Raw genomic sequence first — 13,765 nt, 5'->3', positions numbered from 1 at the left:
ATGCAGACCCAGAATTGACGGGCTTCAAGTCAAGTCTAGATCACCTTCTCTGACTATCATGTCCTCGTGTGATTAATCTTAAATCACTAAATGACAGCCGTAGCCTCCCCAGGCCGGCAGTCAAGGTCCCAATACCCCATGCATGTCCTAAAGTGGCGGGTTGAAATCAAGTCAAGATCACCTTCCTTGGGTATCATGTCCTCGTGCGACTAATCTAAAATCACCGACTATTGATCCGACTCAGATTCTGCCTCATAAAATTGATATATGGAAGCCAAACATTTACGAACTTTGCATAATCAATTTTCCGCCGTGGAGTTTAGCACCCCAGACCTCCAGTGGATACAGCTCATGAAATATACGGCGTTCAGTTATGGTTTGGTTCCGGAGTGTTAGGGCAGAATCATATAGTCGAGTTCATCATTTCGTCGAGTGCTGAAGTATGTGAAGAACTTGTCCGAGAAATCATAATGTCCTTACTCTAAGGGATGGAAAGTGAAAACCTTATGTCCTGGAGTAGCTTTGCAAAAGCACTTAGAGTTTGTTTTGACGTGATAAGCGAAGGCCTTATGAACTTGCTGCAGTGCTTTAAAAAGCTGATGGAACTTATGCAATGTATCACGAGCGAGTAGTTTTTCATGTCATCGTCAGGAAAAAAGCTCTTCGATATGGCTTTATTTTACTTCATGCGTTCTCAGTCGTTCTTGATGTTCTCCGAACTTATGCTAATGGTACTTTGCAGGAGGTTCGTTTTACAAAGTAAATTAACTCGAAAAGGGATATGGCTAGGGTAGGGCTATTTGGGTTGGTAAAATGTGTGAATCGTACCTGTCTGACACCCTTGAACAGTCACCATGTTCCCCGTTGTCCTACTACATCGCCTTGATATTCCTCAGCGACTATATTCGATCAGTATTCTAATAGTTCCACCGATAATCTTCCCCTATTTGTCAGACTCAAGGGACATGTTTATTTTTTATGAGTGAACGTGGAGCGCCTACTCGATGGTTGTTGAGAGGATACACAAGGCTTCAACCTCATATATCCCAAGGAGATATATCTTCCTGGCTTTGGTGACAGTAGTGGTTGTAGAGGGTTTATATCTTATAATGACCGTCTAGACGCCATTATGCCGGCAACTAAAATATGGACAGCCTTAACCATAGCACTTCTAGGGCTAACTGAGTTCATCATTCCGGTGACTCTTAACCCTGATAAAGGCTTATGTGTAGTCGTTCATAGCTTGCATGATAGAGAATATTGATAAGAATGGCTAACTTCACTCATCACTTTTGTTGACCAAATAGCAAGACCAACTGCGGCGTGGATGATAGCAACTGCCACTGGCTTTGATGGACTTTCCTGAAGACGAGTGTTCACATCCTTAGTCTCAGAGAGTGAACTGCTTCTTACATGAAGAATACAAATCTATTCGAAGCCAGTCTAATCCTGTCCTCCCTCTGAACCCTCAGTCATACGCACAGAGAATAAACTAATCATTTTACGGTGAAGCATCCAAGCAATACATTCAAATATCACTTTGGTTGCTTCATTTACTCGCTAGCATTTGCCCTATTGACAAGAAATCGCCAGGGAGAGCTGGGCGGCGAGGAATAAATATTGTTGAAAGATTTTAATGGATTTTCATATCACTCTAGATTATATCCTTTAGAATGAGTAAGATATGTCTGATCTGTATCAACTTCGCTCACTCGACCAATGTGTCTTCATCTGTTTTTGTGATTGTGACAGAGTTGACATTATTCAGGCTTTTCGATCTCTGATTTGGTTTGTTAGGATCTAGGATAGGTTTGTAAAACCAACTACTGCATTGCATCATTGAGAGTGAAGATAGCAAAATAAAGAGGGTGTTCACGGTACTCACAGCAGAACCGTGCGGATGAGTCTGTCTTGGTCATGTCCAAATTACGATCTGGTGGTTGCGTGTCAAAATCTCGGCATGTGATCCCATTTCCGCCCCATTTTACACCTATTCGTATCTTAGTTTAGTCTTAGTCACCCTCTGTAGCTATTGTCGTCTATTTCCTCCTTCGGAGTTGAATTTTAGGGGTCGCTACCTGTGACGAGCTTCACAGTTTTTGCAGCCGCGAGGAGGAGGGTGAACCGATTTGTCAATGTACAAAGGTGAGACATGGAGGCCTTTATGTATGCTCGCTCCTGCTTGACGTACGAAAACCACAAAGGGAAACAAGACGCCACAAGACAATTTTTTCTCTGAATGAACACCTCATATTTGCCTACACTCAAACGCGTGATGCGTTCTTTTCTTACATCATTCAATAAGCTAATTCCGACCAAGTCACGAACCTATCAGCAGGGACATAAGCAGGAAATTACATCAGGACCAAATGACAAAGGTGGCCGTGACACAATCAGACCGTGTGCCCATGACTCGGGATTAAAGCGCATGTTGAGATCCGGGGCATTGAGACGTCAGAGTTCGCGCCATTATGTAAAAGGCTTGTTGATTGTGACCTCAAACCCGATGGAGATTTCCCTGATGTTTGCTGCTAATGCATTGAATTCTTTGAATTAGAATCGAACTGTAATCTTGGCAGATTTTGACATCTCTCCCTGTGATTGGATGGGGTTAGTCATTGGGTGTTTTTACAATCAGGCTTTGGGGAGTGACGGGAGTAAATCAGTTCATGAAGTTTCTTTCCCTCATGTTCTGTTGTTTTCATCAATTGCATGATTGATCATCTTGAATAATCCTTGACTCCAGACTGGTGTTAACAGAGTCTAATTGTAATCATGGTGTCGCTTTGAGATTAGTTTTGAATCTGTAGCAACATCATTCGTTAGCTACACATTAGATGGTGTCCAGGAAATCACAGATGAAAAACACAGATGCTTCCTATGACAAGAAATCATTTGCTTCTCGAGTCATTGATGGCATTGTCTAAAATCAAGGTATTGATCTTCTCCCTTTGAAATCTCATTTCAATTCCATCCCTCCAGAGATATGTTGACATTCCTCTTATAGACAAGCCATAGACATCACCGTCGATTTAACGATTCAGATTTAATTTGTGCTGCCGGCGAAATTGTTTTTAAGGATCATTATATTCTATTCAAAGGTCATGAGTTGCTAAGTGGATCGGAAGGGGTGCGTTTCAGTTGAAGATTTCACCTAAAGGATGCTGAATATCTTCAAATGAAACCAATTTAGTCGTGATTTACTTAGGGTAATTGATGTAGCTTAACTGCTTGTGCATATGAATATAAGTAGAATGGTAATGATTGTCTAAAGGTTGCCTAAATTGGCATTAGCATGCTCGGTGGATAAGACAAAAAGACGTGTTAGGTTAAACTCGATGAAACCTAGCAAAAGAGCAACTTTTTTGCGACATTTTTTTCTAAATTTCTTAAATAATGTATCGATTTTCGTTCAAATCAGCTGGAGGGGGGTGCTTGGCATACTTGACGGCATGACTCCTTTGCAAGATACAGCTGTCGTGACTGACAGCAAGACATATCATGAAGCCACGGTTCAATATTCAAGTGGTTTCCCACCCATCAAATCTGAATCTGTCATAACTGCACTCCTGAAAACAACTTCTCAAATTAGTCACTTTTCATTTAGAGAGTGTGACGGGTGACTCACCCACAAAGCCATTCTTTTGATGTTTTGAAGAAAACCTTTGTCACAACTGACAGTTTAAGCAATTAAATAACTAACTGTGGCAGTGTATAGATCCAAAAATAATCTAACTGAGATGAGATTGGATGGCTGGCTGGCTGACGCGCTGAAAATCATGAAACATTTTGGTTGTGTCGTCTGGATTCTTCAGGCGTCAGAGCCAACAGAAGTTGACTGTGTTTACTGGTCTTGCAAAGCTGACCATTATTACGCCTACACTTTGAAGAACCACTGAAATAAGATATAGCCATCAGTGGCAGTTGCATTACTCATTGACTCATCGACATTAAATGACAGTCTCTGAACCCGGTCTCAGATGCTACCCTTCTTTCTGTGCAAACTTACAATGAAAGGCTATTGATTCCATTGATATCATGTTTCAGTGAATGACCACATTACGGCCGCTGTGGTGTGAGTTATTTCCTGTTCAGTGTTCTTATATCAGCACATATCAGGTTTATAGACTATTGAGCATCGCGCTCGAGAAGAAGAATCAAACAATTCCTTCTCCTTGCCTAGCCATCCAATAATACGTCAATATCCAACGAAAATGACCAACTGATCATCCGAGATGATATTGACCTGATATTGCGTGTCCTTGAGATCACTACCCGCTGCAGCATCAACAGACTTGGAAGTCTATTAAGATTACATGCTCACATCAATATGACCCCTGAGGAGGCCAAGTAGACTGAAATGAGTTCCTTGACTAATGCAGCGAGAAACTAATTGGCTCTTTCGAGGGAGGCGAGCTGCAAAAGGTGATGCTGCAAATTGATAACTGATAATAGAGGAGGTGATTGGTATACGGGGTGTAGCGAAGAAGCTTTCAATGGCATGAGGTTTTAGGTGTGTAACCTCAAAAAACAACTAGCCAACAATGGAACCTGGCTTCAGTCACGGATGTCCATGGTCGTGGCTTTCTTCCACAAAACGTAGCCACACCACGTCTCCGGGTACCCATTCAATCAGGGAGCCAATATCACCATAATCTGATCCTCCAGTGACCTCGGCCGTCGTATCGATCACACATTGAACGAGTGATTGGTTTTACGTGTTTCCGACCCCTTTGTACAAGTCAAATTGCCAATGGGCATAATGTCCCTCCTAGCTGATACCAGTACGGTCTGCTGAGAGGCCAGTGACTGAATGGCGTAATGGTGTGATGATGAACTTAGATCCACATATCGGGACCTGTTGTAGGCCCAGCTTTGAATGTTTGTATGCACAATATCAACTATGGGAGGACTCTGCTACAACAGCTACGGACAAGCCTTCAACACGATGAACAACACAATTGCCAAACAACTTATCATCAAGCATTCCTCTTGAGTAAAAGATTTGCTCCATCCATTAAACTCGTCCCATCCTTATCATCGGTTTTAACTGCAGAATCAAACCGTTTTTCTTTTTTTTCAATGACGGAGCATCCTAAAAAGCAGAGCAGAAAGTGTTAAACCAAATTAGTCTCTCTTCCAAACAACACGTGCAAATCTGCGTAACCATCCATGGATTAATTGTATGGTGATAGAAATTCATCACTGAACTTTTTGATTAAAATCCAATGAATTTCTCCAACAGTGGAAGGCAGTGATTTAATTACTCGATGATTGATTACTCCTCCGCCATCAGAATGTTTTCTTTAAAAGATAGATTTCTCGGCGACCGACTCGGAGGACCGAGTCTCTGTTATTGCGTTTTGATATTCGCGAGAGGTTGATTTCATCTTCAAAGATTTATTTCTGATTGGATGTTCACGACTTAAAATATTGCAGGCCGTATTTGTCATGTCCGCAGATTAAAATGGCTAGGCGAGGATGCCTACCATCTTGATCAAAAGTAATATCATGGCGAAACATAGTAGAAGCGAACAACTTCAGCGATTTATCGTTAATAGGAAATTAGTAACTTAAAAATTGCAGGACCATATCGATACCTGGTGTACTCTCAGTACACGACTTAACGCATCTTCAATGGTGTAATAATCAGTTGGAAACCTTGAGTAATAGCTTTTTAATGTCCCTGGATGTCTATTCCTTGAATCAAGATTTATTTTTGATTTTGATTACTCTATTGAGAGTACACTGTCATGAAATCTTCTTGCCAAGAATTGTAATGATACATCATGATAATGTAGACACAGAGTGCATAGTTCATTCTGTATATCATCAATATTTCAGGTGTATGCTACTGCATCAAGGACCTAGCTTTGTTGTAATTTAGTCCTCTTTTCCGTCGAAATGGAAGAGATAATTGCACTTGACATCTTCTTGCACTGACAGAATGATACCTTCTTCTATTCAGCGAGACATATCCTAGTTCTTCCGTGTACCTGAATGTTGTCTTAATGGTTCCTCGCTTTTATTCTTTCAGGTAAGCATTTAAACTGTTCAAGTGGGAGTCTAATGATGCCGTATATAAGGTGAAGATAGTGAGTTCATTTATCTTTAACGTCGTTTGAAACGCTCAATCTGACACGGGTCTGTAGATCGTTACCTTGTCGATCTACTTAGTTTGTGGTTTGTTTAGAGTTGGTGATATTTTGGGATCATAGCTGGAAGGGGAGGGGAGGCCAATCCGTCCCAGAGGGTAACAGAGAAACGCGCCTGCATATATTCCTCTGAGGGATAACAATCACATTTACCTGATACTGCTCTCAGATTGTGAATACAACGACTCCAAACCCATTACAGTACATTCAACTTCTCATTCGTTGCTCATCATTCGCGTTCATGTCGCAATCTCAACCAAAACCCATTCAATTGGGAAGGCTCACGAAGTGTAAATAAAAATTGAGATAATCAAAATGTGTTTCGCCAGGATGAGCAGGATACTGCCAGAAAGGTAATTAATTTACGTTTAATATAGATTTATCGAATCGAGGCTGTTCAACGCGAAGAACTTCGTCTATAAAATGATGTTTCTGTAAAATAGATGGGCATGTTTTTCTTTCTCTGCATCCAGTTGCATGACTAATGGCGGCATTCGCGCACCTTTGGCATCATACTGCAAACCGCGGTGTTAATCGTTCATGTGCTGATAGGGCTGAAGGGCTGACGAAAAATAACATGTGTAATAAATATACTGCTGGAGCTGTCTTCTGAGGCTAGGATGTTCGCCCATATCTGACTGAAACTTCGTGATGAGTAAAGTTCTCAGCAGTTAACCCCGGAGGCAAATCTATTGCCACACCCTCAGTTTAAGATTTCACACGAATCCGAGAGAGATATGGGCGCTTTAATGATACATCTCGATAACTCTGCTTAGAGGCTCTTTTTGAAATGAATTGATCCATTTCAATGAAAAGAATAAGGTAAGGTAGGGTTGTGAAGTAAATTGTCGACTTTCATGCCGTCGGTTAGGCAGAAAGCTTCCGTACCGTTTCACCATCAATTGACAATTGCTATTCGTTTCATTTCATGATTCGATCAATAAATTACATTGTGCTAATTAAATATTAAAAAAGCACGACAGGAAACAGACAGTATTGTCGTGTAATGTTGCCTTTGTTTTCATTGAAAAAAGCCTTTCGGAATAGCTAATGTGAGACAACAAGACGTTCTAGAATTCATTGGTAATCTGTGAATAATCTATATATTATTTTGCGCAAGAAATTTTATTGAAATTTTTTTGCTGAATGTAATTGGAGTTTCATGAATAGACGCTTCTATTTAAGGTTGAATGTTTGCATCTTACTGCATTCTTGTATGATACGTATAATCGATTCACTTGTAACTGGGAGGGAAATGAATTGCATCAGATGACAAATGTGAAATACATTGTGTAGGTCAGTACCCGATATACTCACTAAATGACGGAAATAAAACAGGAGTCGAAAGGAGGCTAAACACGATGATAACAAACAATCTGTTGACAAGAGCGAACATATCATTAATTCATCATCTCATGTATTAACTCGTCTATTGATTTACACTAAACTAGTAACACGACTTCACTAAATCCATCTTGAATCCCAGTGGCGTGATAATGGAATCCCTTTTGACAGAACCCGACTGTTATTTCAGTGTTAAGTGAAGAGAGTAAAGCCTTTGTGCTTTGCGATGACGAGGTGTTGTTATGGCGGGATAGCTAGCAGTGAACCCATCCAGTAGATCTATATCAATTTGCTGCTTATCTTTACTTTTGAGATAAGTCCTTATGATTGTGTAGTGAACTGTACAAATTGTTATTATTCGATTTGATTTTCGAAATGACTTATTTTGAAAATCCATCTTTAAGGAGGAATAATATTATCGATGTGCATGCCGCGGTAGATTACTGAGTAGAACTGAGATATCTTGGCTAAATTGCTTTTGAAAGACCAGGTGAGAAACATGAAATACTTCTTTGAATAATCTGTGGGCTGAGGTGATTTCGTAAGTGGACTGCAGTGCATTGCAAGGAATAGACGACACTGTTTACACTGTGAGATCGCGCTGTCTCTCTCCTTGTAAACGTGCCGCTGTCATGGTTTGGTATTGAATAAGCTTGAACAGAAACCGCTTCATCCAATGATATACGACTCCTCATAAAGCATTCATATGTGATGCAAGCAGACAGATACATCACTTTTCATCGCTTCAACTAAAGTGATTTACAATGCGGGCAGTGTGGTTTAACAATGTGGTATCACTGAGAAACAGTTATGAAATGTACGCGAGTCGACAGTGGTACAGTATAGAAAGATCTTTAGTCATATCGTCCATGGCATTACATTCGAAAAACGCCTAAAGTGGCTGAGCACAATTCACCATGGTAAACTGACAGCATTTCACCATGGTGAACTGGGATGGTGAAATATTCCCGCGGAGAAGTAAGTGTCTATAGTATTTATAGTGGTTGTGATACTTTCAGTTGCTTGCATTCGACACGAATTGTCTTATTCACTGTGTGGGCGATCACTGGCTCATATCAGGATAAAAAAGATGTAACGTTGTCTATCGCTAATACCTTTCTAATCCCTCTGTGGTGCCGATTAATCCGCCCAACGCGGCTTATCAAGCCACATCAAGACTACTTTCGACAAGAATCAATTCTTAAGTGCAACCAGTGGATCCCAATGAGAACATATTTTCGATCATCATCTCCTAAGAAAATGTTTAACGTATCGCTTTTCTTTTAGAAAAATTGCTAAAAAAACATGCTATTATCTGAGCAAATAACTCTATACACTCTCCACGGTACCCATTAATCCCACAAACACCACTTTACGATAAAGCGATATAACAACTGTTCCCTAACGGTCAATCGTGTGATCGTTTACTTTCAAACTACGCTATCTTTTTCCAGCGCGAATGAGAAATGGAGCAAAGAAGATCGGCTGTAGCTAAAAATGAGTCTCTCGTGGCTCTACGTGAGGAATGGCCATTTGGGGAATAGTTGTATAGGGAAAAAGTAAGCGATTACGCCGCTTATTGCAGTCGTATGATGATGACCAACATCTCACTCTGTGTCTGCTATGGAATTCTCTGAGTGGCGGTCTGTGTTGAGAATGGTGAATTACTGATGCTTTTCTGGCACCATATGACAGGTCTTGCTGTTAGTATTGGTGGTAGATAGTTCAACTGATGGTATTGGTTTTGCGTTGGTTACCAATGAACTAGTTTTTGATACCTTGGATAGAGTGTCCATAATTCGCTTTTAATCTGAGAGGGCTTACGGGTCATGGCTTCTACCTACCTTAGTCTGCCATCATACAATCCCTTTTCCACCTAAGGGGGAGATTGCTACATGGATGATCTACATGGAGATTGCTTCAATAACGATATTTGCCTCATATTCGAAGGAATGGAATCAGTGGGATCAGCATTTGGCAACTGAACACATCAAGGGTTTTTGAGAGAACATCACACGTCCAATTCCACGGTAAGACTTGAGGTATGATGAAACACACCAATTGTTGTTTCCCCATTATTGATGGACCGTGCATCGATGAGAAGTATAACTTTGAGAGAAAAAAAACCTAAAAAGCTGGCGGACAACCATGATGACTAAGGAGGCGAGAGTAATGATGGCCATCGTTTTTACAGTACCCTTATTATTGGTCAGCCTAATAGATACATTGACTTACAAGCTGAAAAAGCCTTATCAACACCTGTTTATACGGTTGTAATTGGCATTTGGCTAATAAAGACAGGTCATCACGTGAGTCAGATGAGGTGAAGCGGTCCCTTAGCTCGTTTGGAGGCTGTTTGATTATGTGGTTTCGAGTTATCCACTTCTAGTTGGTCCTTACCTATGTTACCCTTTGGCGGCTGGCATCAGGTCATTGCCAGTTACAGAGTCACCTTCCTAATGCGTCGTTTGGATGGTTGGAACTCATCGTAAACTCACCTCCTGAGTTCGAAAAGTGTATCACGACTGTGATCTCACCAGGTCTTGGGAGGGAAATCCATAGGGTATCACGAGTTAGTATTGACATTGCCAACACGTAACAATTTTCACGGCGCTTCAGCTCCAGCTGTGCCTTTGCTCAATTGGCCCCATCGACTGCATGTCTATGATCAAGTGATACGCCAAGACTCTGTTAATGGCCAATGGTAACTTGTTGGGTTGATAGAGAGACCAAGCAGTTTTATACCATGTCTCCACGGAACTTCGCTTGTTAATGGCCCCATCTACTTGCGTGTCACTGATCCCCACTCTGCAGCTTTGTATTCTGACCTCACTCTGGCCATCAGTGCGGGGAGGAAATACGACTATCTTAGCCGGAGTCATTACTGGAGAATGGGCTCCCTCGTGACTTTCATAGTTTGTTTGTAGCAGTATGAATCCATGTGCACTTTAAGATCAATGGACGGAATTCGTGAGTGTAAAATACTATTGGAGACTAAATGAGGATTTGATGGCCTTGTGGTAATGGCGCTGTCGTCTAAATGACGGTACCTGCACTATCGTTAGGGCTAGGAGCATCAGGAAATAACGAGACTAGTCTCCAACGTTGGAATCTGTCAATCTTTATTTTGAAAGTAGCATGACATTCCGAGACGAAACACCAGTCTGTCTATTTTCAGAGTGCCAAGAAGCTACGCCTTCGCAATAAAGTACTGGCTCGTTCTGTGTTTCCCTACCCCGACTGTGGGATGGGTGAGGGCTTACCCAACGCACCAGTTAGATGATGTCATAAAGATGCCATCAACCCAATCATCAGGCACGGATCTTGTTGGCGCCAAAAAGCTACCCCTCGTGATGAGACAATAATGCCCATCCCTACGGTTCCCTCCCGTGGCTGATTGGTCAGCAATCTGTAGGGAAATTAGATCATAATCTGGTCTAACGTTTCATTAGCCATACTAGGTTTTATTGCTGGTTATTATCTCTAGTAATTAGCTCCATGTGTGATGACAGTCATTACCAAGTCAGGCGGGGCGAGTCATCAGCACTGATTTCTTAGTGACATCGATTGGATAGTTCCAGATAAGCTGATTGCATTAGGAACTTTTCCTATTTGAGATGTCCAGTGCACTTTGCCATAAATTGTTTTGCTGAGCACAACTAGATGACGAAGTCTTTACCTTTCCTCATGCTGTTCCTTGTTCCTGTTTTTCATCATCAATGAAAATATATAAAATTGTTCCCAATAAGCTGATCGCATTAGGAATCTTTATTAATGAAGTTGACCAGCGTAAGGTTCGCTACGAATGGTCTGCTCACACTGGTAGAACTGTCGCTAAAAACCTTCCGTGCAAGGCCGATCTATCTCAACATCTAAACACAGTCCGGAACTGCTCCCGATAAGCTGATCGCATCTGCAACATTTGTTAATGAAGGCGGGTGTTACTATCTTATCGGATCTTATTTTGGACCTGCATACAATGATGGTATTATCTTTTTTCATGCCAAGAAGACGGAAAAAAACATCTTCCTTTGTCGCCAAAGCCTCACCTTAGATGGCATAAGCACCTTTGCTTGATTATCATAAGCAGCGTATTGTTCGAGTATGGTCAGCAACGAATTTTGTATAAACCGCTCAACGATCCCGTGCAAGAACATTCAAATTCTCAACAACACGGTTTGTAAATCCTTTCGGGTTAGCAGACCTGTCGGTAATTGAGGTGACCATCACATTCTCAGATCACATGGCCTCATTACGAGCTCCATTTGGTAGGTTGCTTTATATTTTGGTTTCATCCAATGCATCACTGCAGTAATTCTCCTTTGTCGACAACACGGTTTAGTTAAGCTGGTTGCAACATAATTGAAGTGACCATCCTATTCTTGCCATGAAGGTCCATCTCTTTTGTGACCACAAATCCGGATATTACATCGGAACTCCGGTAACACGACCACTCATGGGACCGAGGTCAAATGGTAGCGTTAGTGCAGTTGAAAATCCGGCGACAAAATACATGATCAGGTTTTCCCGCCAAAATTGATATTTTATCCCTTTGATCCAATGGCTTCATTCCCTGTTGGCACGCTTGGTCCATCTGCACAATACACGCTTGCAGGTTGAAGCAAGCGAAACGTTCATCCGCCTCGGATTGGAAAATGTGGAACCAACTAATGCATTGCATCATTGAGAGTGAAGATAGCAAAATGAAGAGGGTGTTCACGGTACTCACAGCAGAACCGTGCGGATGAGTCGGTCTTGGTCATGTCCAAATTACGATCTGGTGGTTGCGCGTCAAAATCTCGGTATGTGATCCCATTTCCGCCCCATTTTACACCTATTCGTATCGTAGTTAAGTCTTAGTCACCCTCTGTAGCTATTGTCGTCTATTTCCTAATTGAGAACGCCTGGAAAATATTGATTTAACGAACCATGAGAGACAAGCGAAGAGTAAGACAAGGGTTCTGAATTCAGGCTTTTTGGTCAAATTTTGTTTTTCAGTTGATTTTATTAGTAGGATGATCACTCATAATATTGTCTAGTTGTTCCAGTGCACACATGTTACTGTAGTCATCTGTACCGTGCTGAATTAGTCATGATTACGGGTAGGGAAGCGGTCGTTTATGCATTGGCTTAATCTTAGCACACCCTCCACACTGACCCAGTGCCATCAGCAAATAGCCCACACCAGCGTTATGAAAGCACCCATGAGACAAGATATACACCAGAGCCAACTGGACAGATTTATCGGAATGTACTGGTATTAACCGACCCATCCAAGAATTCAATTTGGCCAAATGGCGCCTTGTAATGATGAGCTGGTTAGCTTGTGCACATGGATGACTGTATCACCACCGCCCGCTATTACTGAGACGAGGCTAATCAAAGAGAAGACGGGAATGGGCAGCTGTGTTGTTTGTTCCAATGACCATAGGGGTCGCTACCTGTGACGACCTTCACAGTTTTGCAGCCGCGAGGAGGAGGGTGAACCGATTTGTTAATGTACAAAGATGAGACATAGAGACATCCATGTATGCTCGCTGCTGCTTGACGTACGAAAACCACGAAGGGGAACAAGACACCGATGTACGAGTACCAAAGATACAAGAACACAAATCGCCGATGTCACGTCTAGAGATGTTTCCCTCAGCGATGTCATTATTCACAGTCGTTAAGTGTCATCTTTCCGCCGGAGGAAAACTCTTCTCTCCCTAGTTGGCACAGGGCTCGCTGCACTAAATTGTTTCAATCATTAGGCTAGTTGCGGATGGCCATTAGCTTGGGCATGACGTGGCTGTGCTAATTATATGTCTTCGGGGAAGGTCATTTATAAGTAAGTAGTGCAGTGATTTGATTTGAATGGATGGAAACTACTAGTAGATGCATTCTTGATAAGCCTTAGGGTAGTGAAGATGCCGCATTTTCAATAAAGAATAGCAGAGCCAGTATGGTGGTCTGGTCGGGCCTATTGAAGAGTAGTGTGTTTTCATCGGGCATCGAGAGATTTCTGTTTGCCATTAGACGCTGGGCGAAATGAACTTTCATCTCGCCTGAAGTTCATTGCGATCAATACGCGTTTTTGCATGCACTCAGCATATTGGATCAGGTTATGCTTGCCCTCGAGCAGTATGGTGGTTGCATCATAACTTCTTCAGGAATATACATTTTTTGACATGAAAAGCTTTGACAAATTCTGAACGAGTTCCGTTACTTAAGGATTGTAACGGTGATTTGCCAAATCATTAATCAACGGATATTTTACCTTACAT

The 13,765-nt window shown here is 41.7% G+C and overlaps 1 protein-coding gene across 1 annotated transcript in view; it reads left to right on the top strand.

Moving 5' to 3' along the window:
- LOC135500193 (uncharacterized) overlaps positions 1-13,765 on the top strand; it is a 196,647-nt gene that overhangs the window by 41,407 nt on the left and 141,475 nt on the right. The window lies entirely within an intron of this gene.

This window comes from Lineus longissimus, chromosome 16 (genome assembly GCF_910592395.1).
Source record: "Lineus longissimus chromosome 16, tnLinLong1.2, whole genome shotgun sequence".
Classification (NCBI taxonomy): Eukaryota; Metazoa; Nemertea; class Pilidiophora; order Heteronemertea; family Lineidae; genus Lineus; species Lineus longissimus.
This window is presented reverse-complemented; position numbering and strand designations above follow the sequence as displayed.